This window comes from Ursus americanus, chromosome 20 (assembly GCF_024610735.1).
Source record: "Ursus americanus isolate L20-20 chromosome 20, mUrsAme1.1.p, whole genome shotgun sequence".
Lineage (NCBI taxonomy): Eukaryota > Metazoa > Chordata > Mammalia > Carnivora > Ursidae > Ursus > Ursus americanus.
The window spans coordinates 28,766,059-28,781,538 of record NC_142146.1 but is presented as its reverse complement, the minus strand read 5'-3'; the positions used below and the strand labels follow the sequence as shown (position 1 = coordinate 28,781,538).

Sequence of the window (15,480 nt, the reverse complement as noted above, 5' to 3'; positions counted from 1 at the left end):
ACAGAAGTCGGTCTTGTTGAGAAATGATGGTGGCATGGGATACGTTAGGGGTAGCACTGGAGCAGGTGAATGGAGGTTTCTGAAAATACTTTGAAAGGAAGCCTTTGGGGGGGGGTTGCTGATGGATCAAATATGGGTGAAAGACAAAGAAGGTTAAGGATGACACCAAGTTTAGGCCTAAGCAACAGGGTGAATGATAACACCATCTTATGAGATGGCAAAGATGGGGATCAAATGTTGAGTTTGGGAGCACCTGGGCGGCTCAGTTGATTAAGCGTCTGACTCTTGATTTTGTCTCAGGTCATGATCAGGGTTGTGGATCTCAAGCCCCAACATAGGGCTCTGTGCTGGGCATGGAGCTTGCTTGAGATTCTCTCTCTTTCTCCCTTTCCCTCTGTCCCCCACCCCCACCCCGTTCATGCATGTGCCCATGCTCTCTAAAAGAGAGAGGAAAGAAAAAGAAAGAAAGAAAGAAAGAAAGAAAGAAAGAAAGAAAGAAAGAAAGAAAGAAAGAAAAAGAAAGATAGAAAGAAAGAAAGAAAGAGAAAAAAAGAGAAAAGAAAGAAAGAGTTGAGTTTGGGGTATGCCTATTGGAGTCGAAGGTATGAATTTGGAGGTCACTAGGTGGTAGACAGGGCTTAAAATCATGAGACTAAATGAGATCACACTGGGGAAAGGATGGTTCTTTCAATTAATAAGTACATATTGAGCACCTACTATGTGTCAGGCATTATGGTAAGCTTTGTGGATTTAGTGGGAGAAAACACAAGACACTGGCCCAGCATTTAGAACTGTACGGTCTGTTGGAGATTCAGATATTAATCAATTATTCATGCAAGTGAATAGGGGTCAAGTAGTCTGAGAACAAGCAATAAGGTGATGTGATCTAGTAGGAGACTCCTGAGCTGAGGCTTAAATTATGATTTGTTGTTAGCTAGGTGAAGTGGGGAGGGAAAACCATGCCTGTAGGGGAAGAGCATGTGGTCCTGTAAAAGGAGGGAATTTGGCTATTTGGGGATGAACTGAGAGATGGAGGGACAGCCTCATGGGAGCTAAGCAGGCAAGGCCCAGTCTAGGCAGGACCTCAGAGGCCATGGAAACACAGAGTTTGGTTTTTTCCTAGAAGCAATGGGAAATCATTGGAAGAATGTAAGTGTGGGGAGTATAAGATCAGATTGCTTTAAAATACATGTACCTAGAACCCACCCTAAAGATTCTGATATTGGACGCCTGAGTTGAGACCTAGGTAATCTACATTTCTAGCAAGCACCCCAGAGGATGTTGTCACATGCAAATAGTCAGCTAACCCTTATTTAAGGAAGCACTGGGGACTTTCCGATTCTTCAAAGGGTTGCTAAGCATCCAATGACACTAACCAAGACTTAGGCAGTACAGAAATTTGTCTCAGAAAAGGGCACCAGTAGGGTTTTATCAAGGACAGATGGTTTGATTAAAATAGAACAAAATGAACAGAGGAACGTGCTATTTTGCAGGGAGAGAAGGCAGGGGACTGTCAGTCTGGTAACCCTGTAGTGTGCCCCAGACACAGCCAGGCCTTGCACTGTTTTTTTCTGTTCTTGGGGGCTCACCCCAGATTGAATTTTCAGTAGCCAGATTTCCAAATGGCACGTTCATGATTCCCTGCTCATCCTGGGAGCCCAGCAGAGGACAAGGCAGAACTTTGGACAGCGTCAGCTCCAAACTCTGGGCAATCTCTCTCCGAGTTTCTCCCCAGTCCTCCTTGGTGCTGAGAAGTCGATGCCTCGGATATTTTGTCTTCAGCTTGCTAATTTGTGTACCATTCTCAGGGTAGCTCAGCCTAACCCCTGTGAAGCGAACCAACCAGGTAGAGGCCAGCGGCCAGCTGGTGGTGAAAGAATTCACCGAGGCAGAAAAAGGAGACAAGTTTATGGAATACACTGCAAGGGGGCAGTGGGCGGGACAGCAAAGGAGAGACCGTCTGGCAGGAGGCAGTGGTAAGGGGCTATACAGGTATAGGGTGGAGTGAGGTAGTATGGGAACTTGTGGATTCTTTTTTGGGGGGCGGGTAACTGTGCCAGATGTAAGTAACCCACTGGTTAGAGAGGGCATATGGGTATTCTGAGGTGGTTCACCTAATCAGCCCATTTGCATCCAGCGTGGTGGTCACTGTAGACCCTCCTACCTTACTTGGATTTCCATTTTCAAGCCTGTTGTCTAAAAGTAGCCTCTCCCACCCCTACTCTTCCACTCAATGATTTGTCTGCATGACCCTTGCATTTTAGAACTGAAAAATAGCCAGCAGAGACAACGAGGAACAATTGTGGCCCTCTCTACTCTCTGCCATGTGTCAGCAGTCTGCAGCCCAGTAGAGGGCCCTCGCCACCACCCAACCATGCTGGCACCCGTATCTCAGACTTACAGATACTTCCAGAACTGCATGACTCCTCATGAGGAGTACCGTTGGATTTTGCTTTGTCAGCAAATCTGAACACTACTCTTTAAATAGATCTAAGCCAGTACAATATGGGAAGAAAAGGAAATAAAAGGAGTTCATATCGAAAAGAAAGTCATTTTACTTGCATGAAACATGACTGTCTTTGTGGAATACCTATGGAACCCTCAATAAAGCTACTATAACTAGTAATGCATTTGGCCCCCACCCAGGCCAGAGAAAAGGTGATGAGCAGAAGCCACTCTCTTCCCCCCAGAAAATTATGACTCAGTAGCTTAAAGTGACTGCTTAAGTTGTAGAAAATGGATGGGAGATACAGTTGGGTAGAATCATTTTTTTTCTTTCAGAAATTTAGAGTATATAAACTAAGAAACAAGTTTACAACACCTAAAAATCCAAACGAGAGGTAAGCAGAAACTATTGATGTGGAATGAAAACTAGAAAGAAAAAGAAGTAATCATAAGATTACTGATGATCCTTGTTCTCTCTGGATCATTTCCTAGTTTTCAGAGATGAAGGAAAGATGGGTTAAAAGTAAACAAAACAGGGGCGCCTGGGTGGCACAGCGGTTGGGCGTCTGCCTTCGGCTCAGGGCGTGATCCCGGCATTATGGGATTGAGCCCCACATCAGGCTCCTCTGCTGTGAGCCTGCTTCTTCCTCTCCCGCTCCCCCTGCTTGTGTTCCCTCTCTCGCTGGCTGTCTCTATCTCTGTCGAATAAATAAATAAAATCTTAAAAAAAAAAAAAAGTAAACAAAACAATCACCACAAGTTAAAAACCACCAAGACCAAAACCAAACCAAACCAAACCAAAACAAAACAAAACAAAAAAAAAACAAAACAAAAAACTCCTCAAGTTTGAATATTTATGAAGAAAAATACTTGAGAGGAAGGGAAGAATTGAAGTCAGTCAATAAATATAAATGTTGAGCTCTCTTAGCAAAATATTTTGTATTTATTAAATTAATCAAGTATTTTTGAGGGGAATATGTCCTTAGAGGAAAAATAATAAACATCTTAGCAGCGGATTTAGGGGAGGGTTAATCATTCAAATTTGGAAAATAATAAGAGCTGTTTTTTGAAAAGATGTTCTCATGGATAATAATAATGAAAACACTAAAAAGTCAAAAAGCGTGAATTCATTACCTCTAAAATCTGAAGAATTAATTAGAAAACAAACACTATCCACAGAAACCATTAAAATGCTATCATGAAACTGATATAATGTTATGGCAGTTATACCTCAATTTAAAAAAAGGTGATTGGAATAAATTACTAGACGTAAAAAGGAAGACAACGAATTAGAAAAGAAAGAACGTTGTTTTAACACCGTTTGCTGGTCTCCTGAGCCTCTGGGCACAGGTGGGGGCCTGAACGAGGGTTGCCCGGCGGGAGGGAGGGAACTAGAACTGTGAAATAGTCTGGAGGTAAAAGCTACTGCCGCTCACGACTGGTCCCTTGTCCAGACGGCAAAAGAAGTCCTCACCTCATTACTGGGGTTGTTCACGGTCAGAGTGACAGGATTAGGACAGGCCTTCCCCTAAATCCCATCAGAAGGCAAATCTCCCAGAGACAGCATCGCCCCCGTCCTGATCGCGCCTTCCCACCTTCGTGCGACTAACCGCCGAGACCTGCCCCCGAGGAGAAGCCGGGCACCGTGGGATGATGCTAAATGCCAGGGCAGGATCCCCGGCTCAAAGGCCTACCTGGGCAGGCAGGTAAAGTGCGAGTGCAGCCGCTAGGCTCGGAAGAGTCCCCGCGGCCCTCGCTGTTGCCAGGCAACAGGGGAGGCGGAGAACAACGCGCGCACCTGCTGACCCGCACCCCTGGGGTTCGGCCCTTCTCCAGACCAGCCCCCCCCACCCCCCCGCTAGCGCCGGACAAGGTGGGTACAGTATTGTTAAAGCTTCTGGTTTTCTAAGCGATGGCAGAATTGTGGATTTTTTTTTAAAGTGTGAGAACTCTCGATGTTTAAACATTGGAACTAATTCAAACTTTTTTTTAAAAAATTGGGGGTCGGGGGAAGACAAGAAAGATAAGATCCATAGGTTGCAGTAATTTTGGAACTTCTAGCCTCGTAGGTTAGACACTAACTTATTTAATACCTACACGAAACCCGGGAGGGTATGATTGTCCCTCTTCTACAGATGAGAAAAGTGGGGCTCAGGGTGCATGGAATTTGTTCCAGAATCAAAGATTGGCCTTTGGTTCCTTCTGGCAGTACCTCTTGTCATTTTTCCTGGCATTCTTCTTCAAAATCTGGCTGTATTTTCTATGGAATTGTCTTTTTCTTTACTGTTTTTGGTAGTTGTTACATTGTTCGTGGGCTTCTCCACAAGGAACAGTTTTAAAGGGTGGTGCTTCAGAATCCATCGTTCAAGGCTGATTCTGTTTGAAAAGATGTTTGTGTCTTTTTAATCTCAAAAGAGAAACACTGCATCCAGTTAGCCTGGCTTACTCTGACTCTCCCATGCAAGCACAGGAATGCACCCCAAGGGGTTGGAGACACCCGCCGCATCTGAGGTGAACTAGAATTACTGAGAACCACTATAATCTACTTTTGAAGCAAACGTGTGGCTGCATCCATGTGTGTTTGAGGCCAGTCGTGTAACTGGGATTTGAAGCTTACACATTATTAAGACTCAGTCACAGTGACAGCTTAGAATTTTGGCCAATAAAAGAGTTTTGAGGGGAGCACTGTTGTTAGAACGACCTGTGTGTGGTGACAGTAAAAAGGGTAAACATTTTTATAGGCATTTTTATTCCTTTCTTTAACTTGCCAAAGTGGCACTGCTGGTTATTGGAAGAATTGAGAAGAGACGTTCAATCTGTAGATCCCAAAGTCTGAAATGGACCAGCCGTTTGTAAACGGGAGAGGCAAAGGTGCCAGGAGGTGGGAACGGGGGCCCAAAAATGGAGACTCTGCGTCTGTGAAAGTCCTTTGGAACTTGCGGGCTGTTTCTGTTTTAGCTCCATGGAGAAGTGAGGGGAAGAAAGCTCTTGGTGCCTCTGCCGTTTCCCCCATGACAGTTGCTAGGCCTCGTTCAGGCTTTCCTTCTCTACTACTATGATATAGTTGCAGGCTGATTTCCATTTCATCCGAAGGTTTTTCTTTGGCTGTACAGTGTATGTGCGTGTGTCTAAGTGTGGCTGAGGCCTCAAGTGGGAGTCCACGGCATCTCAATTTCTTTCTCAGTGGGGGATGCACCTCTTATTTCGTAAGCCTAATTCGGGGGTTCCCAGAGGTTTTCACACCACCATGCTCAGGAAAATGGTATTTGTACAGTGGATGAGGTTACTTCAGATGCTGGGGTGGCCGTCCAGGGGCTCCAGCCTTCAGCTTCCCCGGTCCTAGCCCAGCTGCCCTGAGGACTGAGGGCATCGATGAAGCCACCGTCTCTATCCCATTTGTGGCTCACCTGTGTGTGAAGCTCTCTTCGAGAAGCTCTGGCGGAAGCCAGCAGGCAAACTGGGCTTGATATACCCAAGCACGCTACACACAATTTTCCCAGAAGATTGAAGTGTGGAACAGATCGGAAAGCATGGCTCTCATGAGTGGAACGGCTTGGCGTCATCAACAGAAGAATGGCTAAGCTGTGGTATGGTCAGATAGTAGACGTGACTTCTGAATAAGAAGGAAAGACTGTGGATTCCATGCAGCCACACGGATGAAGGTCAAAAACATGCTGAGTGAAAGCCAGCCACAAAGGAGAACGTACTTGTGTTATTCCATTTATATGATGTTTCAGAACACCCAAAACGAATGGATGGGGGGTGGGGATTGGCTGGAAGGTACACGAGGCAACTTTCTGGGGTGGTCGTCCTATTCTTTATCTTTTTTTTTTTTTTTAAGATTTTTTAAAGATTTTATTTATTTATTTGTCAGAGAGAGTGCACAAGCAGGGGGAGTGGCAGGCAGAGGGAGAAGCAGGCTCCCTGCTGAGCAAGGAGCCTGATGCAGGACTTGATCCCAGGCCCCTGGAATCCTGACCCGAGCCAAAGGCAGATGCTTAACCAACTGAGCCAGCCAGGTATCCCAGTCCTGATCTTTATATTGATAGAAGTTTGGGCTGCACAGGTGTATGCACCTGCCACTTAAGATTAGTGCCTCTCGCAGTAGTGAACAAATGCCAAAACGCTTAGGGCTGAAGTACACTGCCACCTGCCACTTACTTTGAGTCACATCAAAAAACTGTGACGGAGTGAAGGAGAGGCAAAGAAACAGATAGATGAATAAAAATGTGACAGCGGGTGAAAGAATACGTTAATGGTAGAAGCCAGGTGGTGGGTATAGAATCTAGGCAGTCGGTGCCTGTGCCATTCTTTCAACTTTTTTGCATATTCAAAAATTTTGATAATAAAATGTTAGAGAAGACATCAGTAAAATCATATTAATGTGGGCCATTCATAAAATTATTTACTGTATTTAGGGTACGCTGCTAACGAATTCTAGAGCAGGAAGGAGTCTTAGAGATCGATTCCAGGGACCTCGGGTAACGGGTGAGGAAACAGGCCCGGAGAGGAAGCAACTTGCCCCAGGTCGCACAGCTGGGTAGGAGCAGGGCCAGGCCTAGCACTGAGAACCTTCTCACGTCTATCATTTAGGAAGGGTGTTTGCCTCAAACTGAAGCATTGCGATCAAATGTGTTTTAGAATCTTGGAGTTTTGTTTCTATCTAATAATATACTTCTGCAAATGATAATCTTCAGTATTACCCAAGCAATTAGTTCAAACACTGTATTTTTAAAGTTTGTAGACACTGGGGTAAAAACAAAAAACAAAAAATTGAAATGGTACTTTAAGCGGCTTAAAGTCTTTAGCCACTTATCTATTTATTGCTTTATTCTAAAGTGTTTCTGCCGTGCCCAACTGCTTTGGCAGAGCACGGAGAAATACAATTATTAATTACCGCTATCATAACCACTTCACAAAGTCATAAATACGGAGACCTTCGCTGTACTTTCCAGGAGCAAAAGTTTCACGTCAACGTTCCTCAAAGACAAGCGACGTCGGAGTCAAACGTTCCTATGAATCATCAAGAGCTATTAGTAAACCCTTTGCAGACTTTGAGTCATTACCTTAAAGATTTAACTTGGGTTTAATCTGAGGAGAAAATAGAGGGCTGAAACGTAATATTTTTCTTCTCCCTTAAAAAGTTCTGGTCCTTGACCCCCTTTCCTTGTCCTGCGCTGCCCATCACTCCTGAGAGAGAAGGGCTGTCAGAGGCACACTCCCTTCCCTGTAGGGCTGAAGTGTGTCTGTAAGGAACGTATGGAGCCCTCTTCCTCACTAATAATTCACTGACTAATGCCTGCAGTCTTTCCCTTGTCTTATCCACTCTTTGCCAGGCAGTTGCCATGATCTTGCTAAAATAAGTCATACATATAAATGATGATTCCATTTATATGAAGCTCTAGAAAGTGAAAATTAATGCCTGTTGACAGAAACCAGATCAGTGGTCGCCTGGGGATAGGAGTTGAGGGAAAACGGATGGCTGAAAAGGGACAGGAGAAAACATTTAGGGGTGAGGGATATCTCTCTTAATAGTGTTTACAGGGTCAGCAGCATAGCGTATAGATGGAAACTTGGCAAAATGTATACTTCAGGGGCGCCTGGGTGGCTCAGTAGGTTAAAACATCTGTCTTCAGCTCAGGTCATGATCTCCAGGTCCTGGGATGGAGCCCCATGTCAGGCTCCCTGCTCAGCGGGGAGTCTGCTTCTCCCTCTCCCTCTGCTCTTCCCCCCTACTCACGCTCTCTCTTTCTCTCTCTCTCTCTCTCTCAAATAAATAAAATCTTTTTAAAAAAGAGAAAGAGAAAAATGTATTCTTTAAATATGTGTAGCTTACTGCATGCCAATTATGTCTCAATAAAGCCAATAAAAAGAAAACTGATAAAAAATTTATTGGCAAAATAAAATGCAAATATGATGTTGCCCTATTTAACGCCTCAGTGGTTTCCCAAACCTCTTTGGATGAAATCCAGTCTCTATAATGTTGGCTTAGAAGGCTTGATAAAGTGGAGCCTTGCTCAGTCTCGGCGCAACCCGTACCGTGTCCAACCTCTCCAACAGGGGCCCTAGATATCCTGAATTTCTTCCAATTTGTGGGCCCGTTCCAAGCATTTGCATCCTTTTGCTTCTTGGAATGTTCTCCCAGGCTCCACTCCTACACATACACACACATTTACCTGGATAATTGCTTTAGGCTTTGCTTTGATGTCCCTTCCATGAAGCTTCCCCTGACCATCTTCCCCCACCCCCACGACTGGGCTGGGAGCCTCTCCCACGTGCACCTGTAAGACACAGGGAGATTGCCATATCTTAGCACTTATTTCTCTGTCTTGTAAGTGCCTATTTGTTGCTCTGTGAAGTTGTGAGGACCATAAATGTGTCTGTCTTACATCTCATAGCTCTAAGGCTTTGAACACTGTACAGAATATAGTAGGTTTGTTGAATGATTTGATAACTAAATCACTGGTACATAGAAGATCCAAGAGTTTATCTTAACCACTAAGCCTAAGGAAGATCCAGGCCAATCCTGTAAATGGGGCAGAGGCATGGTAAGGGCTCAGGCTCCAATGTCAAGAAGACTTGGGTTCAGCTATCAGCTCTGTCACTTAGTCGTGCAACGATGTGGGAGTTCTCTAATCTCATTGTGCCTCAGTACGCTCCTCTGTTCAATGGAGACAGAGCGATGCTTGTCTCATTGGGTTGTTTGAAGGATTAAATGAGATAATCTATGTAACTTGAGGTCCAGTGCCTAGTCTGGCCCAATAACTGTTAACTACAACCAAGCAAAACAATATCATAGTCCTTAAGAATAAAAGGAAGCCAGTCGCATCGATGTTTCTTGTATCACCAAAATGGGGACCTCGTTTGAGGTTAAGTAGCTTACTTACTTAAGTTTGGTGGCTCAAACTTACAGCTTTGCCTTTGAGGCTTCCTGTGCAGTTTTCCTGCAGTGTTTCTTTGCTGAGGCTAAGGCTGGTGAGGCCTTTGAGTTTCTGTAAAACCCTGAAGTAATTGCTGAAGTAATGCCTGCAGGTAAGGAGTCCACAGGAATGTTCCATCAGGGAGGAGCTGTCACTCTCAGCTGACCTGTGAGTCAGCTCTTTGCAGTGGAGGCTGTGCTGTTCTTCCAAGCTTCTAGGGGTGGTGGTGGGCGCCACTCAACCGAAACCCCAGCTGGGAATTGCCATGGCTGGAGAGAGACGCCTCCCCCAAATTCACACTGTCTTCCTAGGGGCAGCTGCATCCGGTGACTGGTTGGTGTGGGGACACAAAGGCCTGGCTACCGTGCCCCAATTAGAGATGGCTCTGCAGGCCGTTCCGGCTCCAGAACTCCCCTTAGGACTGGCCTCCGTTGTGGTTACAGAGCAGTTCAACATCTCCCTCTGCCCAGCTGGTGCCTGAGAGCTCTTCTCCATAAACCTCCTGCCTGCGAATCTCTGGCTCAGAACCTCTTCCCCTGGAAGCTGAACCTGTGATACCCTCTAAGTCCGAAGAACCCTCTCTTGACCCACTGGGCATCCTGATGCCCGTATACTCAGGTGACCCTGGGCAAGCAGCTGATTCAGGGCCCCACTACATTCTCTCAACACAACGGAGCAGCAAAGGGTGTCTTGGAGCAGAAAAATACAAGCAAATTCCCACTGCCTTTACGAATTTGGGAGGTTGAGTTATATTTCAGGGCAAGTAGCCTTTGGAAAAGAGGCACTGAGTTTATTAAATGATTGAAAAGGATATTTAGGGTGGAAATCTGGGACAACAGACACAGACAGCTGACCTAGTCTTACTAAAATGTAAACTCCTGAGGGTGGGGATTTTTGTCCATTTTGCTCACTGCTGTGTTTCTAGCACTTAAAACGTGTCTGGCATATAAGAGATGCTCAAAACACATTTCCTGAGCCAATGAGTCTAGAGTTTGGCAGGGAAGAGGTGGACAGGGAGGGAGGCAAAGCTGAAAGCAAAATGAAAAATAGAACTTAGTTCAAGTCCCATAGAGGCAGTGAGGGAGTGAAGCTCCGTGGGTCAGATTAAAGCTGTGACCGCACGCAGACCCGAGTTCAGTTCAGGCTTTGCCACTTATAGCTGTATGACTGCTGGAAAATCGTTTCATGTCTCCAAGCCTCTTCCCTTATCTGTACAATGGAATTCATACTTAATAAGATGACCGCAGATTAAAGAAAATGATTTAGATTGAGTGGCTGGTACAGAGCTGACACTCAATTCTGTTTATAAATGAGGGTATACGGTATGCACGTACACACACGCACACTCACGATCTCAAGGGAGTCCAGCTGGTGGTGTTTCGAGCACACGTCGAGATCCTCAGGAGGAAGCAGTGTGGCGCTCTGTCCGTTGTAAAAGCTTGATAGCCCATTGCCTTTTAGTGTGACAAAAATTGATGCAAAATGTTCTGGCCAAGCAGAGCCTACGAAATACACTCACCAGGCTACACCAGCCCATTAATTTGAGTCCTGACCATATTACTAATTTTATAGTCACTTAAGCAAATAAATGTTTCGAAACACCCTTTGGAGAACAGCCTAATTTGTGATTTTTTTTTTTAATTGGCCATTGGAGATACCGCTGCTGAGGCTTGAATATTCAGGTCTGACTTAGAGTAGAAGGGTTGTGCCCGCTCCAGGAGAGCCCATTTGCCTCATCTCTGCCCATGCGTTCCGCACAACAAAGGCTAGGGACGCAGGATTAGCTCTGGTATCTAGTTACCATGGCACATAAGCTACAAAACCCATTTCTGACTTCAGTCTCTCACTGAATAGGGGGCGGGAGTGGGAAAGCGGCCAGGGAGAGACAGTGGTTTCACACAAATCCTTCGATTACATGGAATTGTTTGAAACCAGGCAGAACAATACTTTTCGTTGGTGCCCCCTCTACACTGTGATTGACAAAAATCATCATGTACTTAATTCAGAGGTGATGTTCTGCTTTCTGTGGCACCATTACTGCCAGTTTGGACGTTGTGGTTTTCTTCCCTCTCTTATTAAAGAGCAGCCATGAGATCTGAATAGAATTGACTCTCACCTAATCCTGTTGCCCTCGGCAGAGGCACCGACTCAGATCTCTCCCAGACCTAAGCCTAAGCTCACGGCCTTCCTTTGGCCCCAGGGATTGGTCAGGGCTGGCCCAATCACGGCGAAACTAAAGACTCCTCCCTTGGATACAAATAAGGGGGAACAGCATGAAGTGGGGTTTCACTCTACCACAGAGCATAGTGAGAGAATAAAACTAAGTCACTGAGCCTTTGGATCGAATATTCCTGAAATCGACATACTTCTCAGATTTCCAGGTATATAAGCTGAAAGGTCTTAAGTTGGAAAATCTGTTACTCACAGCCAAAAATGTCATAAATAATAGAGGCCCATCGGAACGTGGAAATGTATGTACATTTCCAGAATTATATTGGCGTCGGGCATTTCATGGCAGGGGCTCTGCTCACCATTCCCCGCAGCAGCGTGAGACATCAAGGCGGTTGATCTCACTTAGGCAACGCGATCGCCTTCACCTCTGCAGTAGAATCTGAATCCTGAATTTGCGACTTGCTTGTACACGAGCACTGCACGTTCCGACTCGCTCTGAGAATGGGGGTGCTGTAATGAAGGTTCGGAAAGTCACGCAGAACCAGAGCTGGACACGGTACCCGCCTGGTGAGTCCAGCATCAATGAGGCAATCAGACGGGGGAAGCGTCTTCAACATCCGCTAGCCCATGAACGGGTCAGCGGCAACCGAGGGCGTGCCAGCAGCCTGTACAGGGCCAGTCCTGAAAGGCTTCTCTTTCCTGCTTGTCATCAACAAACGGTAGACGGGTTTTGTGAAAGGATGAAGTTTACCAGTGAATTCACCTAACCCTGTCTACCTGTACATCTTGTCTGGTTTCACACAGTTAGTAAGTGGCATTTAGTTACAAATGTCCCTGAAAAAAAGCTATGAAGTACATTTCACTGTCCTCGTAAGAAATTCAATCAGAACCACCCAGGTCCCCAGATCTCAATTAAAATAAATATAAAGGCAGGGACAGTTGGATCATTCTAGTAGCTTTTAAGGGTCTGTTCTTAGAAAGCCTAGGTGGGAATGTCCTAGGTGGGAATGACAAGACAGCAGACCACAGGCTGAGTTGGGAGGTATTCAGCTATATTTAATGATACCTGAAAAATCCACAATTCACCCAATGGACTTGGTTTATCCATTAAAATGTATGGAAATATCACTTGTTATAAATGATTTACATCTTAGTGTAATTATAATTAACAATAACGTACATGAACTTGCAGTCTTAACCTGCTCACCACTACAAGTATTTTAAATATTTTTATTATTATTTAAGTAATCTCTGCACCCAATGTGGGGCTCAAACTCATGACCCCGAGATCAAGAGTTGCGTGCTCTCCAGACTGAGCCAGCCAGGTACCCCACCAGGTGCTAGCAGACCTGAAGCAGTAATTTATGAATTTAATTCCCTTAAAATATAATGAAAATGAAGCAATATGATCCTCTCAACTCAACCAGCGTTATTTTTTAAAGTTCCAAGCAGGCAATCCATAAAGATATTTTCTCTGATATGGGGCACTATTTAAAAAATTTACGGTGGTTCTGTAAAGGACATAAAGCCCTTCACAGTAAGGAGATGAATCATAGAATTTTAGTTATCAGCCAACAAGTGGAAGAGGATCTGAGGAGTGTCTCTAGGGACCACTAAAGCCTTATCACATAATGGTCAGTAAGGCTGATAAACCTCAATATATGTATCAGGTGGACTCATCTATACTGTGTCCATCATCTGATGACTAGGGAGTATGATGTTGCCATGGCAATAAGTTGCTGGGATACTTCCAAGCAGCTTTGTAAGCTCTTTGTTAAACTGTATCATGTGGATTAAAAATTAATATATGTTTTGATTGGACAGAGTGAGAGGAAGTATTTCCTTGCATTATTAGGAAGCCAAAGAGGGCCCTTTGAGATAATCCTTTCACTCATTTTACAGATTAATTTATTCAAGTATTTATTGAGCACATACTATGTGCCAGGCACTGTGCTAAATGATGGAGGATACAGGGCACCCTTGAGTTGTTCACAGGAGATGGGAAAACCAAGACCCAGAGGGGTTAGGGAGGTGGCCCAAAGTCACATGACCACTGGACTTGTAAAAAGACTTGAATTCCAGTCCAGTGCTATTTGCCACAATGTGAAAGAACTTGTTGCAAAAGAATTAATGTGAATAAATATTCAAAATGAGCTTCCATGGGCTTATTTAAATTCCCTAAGAGAAAAGGCTTCTTAAGAAGCATGCATTCAAAAAGCATTTTACTGGCTGCTTACTGAGTCCACTTTATTAGCAACATGCCAGATGCTGGGGAAATAAAGTCGTGTTCTACTAAGGCCAGAAACAATTTAAAGGAAGAATCCTGGCCAGTGGGATGGTGTTATTGTGGAGCCACGCTCAGGTTGCCACAGCAACCCAGAAGCGAAGGGTGAAAGCTGCCCTACGGGGGTGATGAGCTTGGAAGGACGAGCAGGCATTAGAGAGGCTTGGGGCAAGGGGGACCGTCCAGGAATGGGCAGCATCTAATGTAATTACCATGTTACTAAAAAGAGGATTGGCATTTTCTCAGCAGTGCCCGAGAGTAGGTGCCTGATGCCTATGGAGACCATGTGTCCAGTTCCAAACATTCAGCTCTCTTGTCCCCAAAATTTGGAGCTGCCTCAACTGGCGACAGATCCTACTTTGGGAAATGGGGTCATGAAGCCAATATTTGAACGGATCTTAAAGTACGAGAGTGCTCGAGTCACTACGAGTGGTTCAAGAGGCTAACTTATTCTACCTAAAACCTCCGTTCCAACCACAAACCCAAGTGCAAACTGTGGCTCCTTCCAGAAGCAGGTGATCTGTAAAGGTTTTGCTTCCACCTGTGCCTGCCTCAGCCAGGCCGCTCTTGAGACCATGCCATGTCTACCTGTGATCTCCTGCCCTACTTGGCCGGGTCCTGTCAGTGCCATTTACGGGATACTTAGGGCTGGCCTGGTCCCTGATGGCATGGGAAGGCAGAAGGCCCTCCCCCCACCCCCCACCCCAGCCTCAGAACCTCCTCCTCGTTCCACCACCCAGCGTTATCCCTCACCGGCTCCAAAGCCACTTCAAGCCACAGAGTTTGGTCTCCATCACCCCCCCGCTTTGTTCCCATGCTCATTGCCGCCCTGTCCCAGCCTCCCTGCCTGGTGCCTCGGGTAGCGGATAAGCCAGAGTACCCACAGCGTTGGCATTTCTGACTCCTTGTCTCTCAGACCTCCCTGCATCCCATGGGCTGTTTCTTAGAACTCATGTGTGACTTCGGATGCCTCCAAAGTGGAGAATGAGGCTTCTCCCACCCTGCCTTTCACCCACCCTAAGACCTCCCTGATGGCAGCGTGCCGAATTATTTCTGTACCTCTCAGAAAGAAAATGACTGTCATTAAGCCATAACACAATGCTTTCCTATCACTAGAAGGTTTTTTTAGATTTTCTAAATATTGAAAAAGATTTTTTGGGCATTTTTAGTCACGAGTTTTCATCATAGACTACTCTTGTGCGTAGACAGAAATATGAGCAAAATCAATCGATTCAGATGGTCCTCATGCTTCTGTGTCCGGCTCTTTTAAATCATTTCTCGACGTGGGGTGAGAGGTGGTTGTGTTTCTCTATGGAACATTGACTTCTGTGTCATCGAGAACCACAGTGTCGCAACATTTCTTAAGAGTTGTCCACAGTGGTCTCTGGGATTTCCTTCCAACCGTGGACATTCCTTCCAAAAATTTTCAGGCCGTGTGAAGCAAATGACAGCTAGGTCAAGACCATTACCTGGCATGGACCGTAAGACCATCCTGATTTCAGCGACTTTTGTTCATCTTAGAATAATGGAACCAATGGTGAGTCTGACCTGATGTCTCTGAGCATATTATCACTGCTTTAAAACTTACCAGAGAGAAAATCCAGGATCTGGAACTTTCCCTTGGCCTTTTACATGGCACCACCCCCGCGTCCATCTCCA

General features: G+C 45.3%; 1 protein-coding gene across 5 annotated transcripts in view; it reads right to left on the bottom strand.

Moving 5' to 3' along the window:
- The window catches only part of NUDT16 (nudix hydrolase 16), a 59,838-nt gene that overhangs the window by 32,233 nt on the left and 12,125 nt on the right, over positions 1 to 15,480 (bottom strand). The window contains exon 5 of one of the 5 annotated variants that reach the window (XR_006778486.2): positions 4,285 to 12,047. The exons of the other annotated variants lie outside the window; for them this stretch is intronic. The gene's annotated coding sequence lies outside the window, so the exon portion shown is untranslated. Of the gene's footprint in view, positions 1 to 4,284; positions 12,048 to 15,480 lie in introns of those variants that run through there. 5 annotated transcript variants of the gene reach the window in all.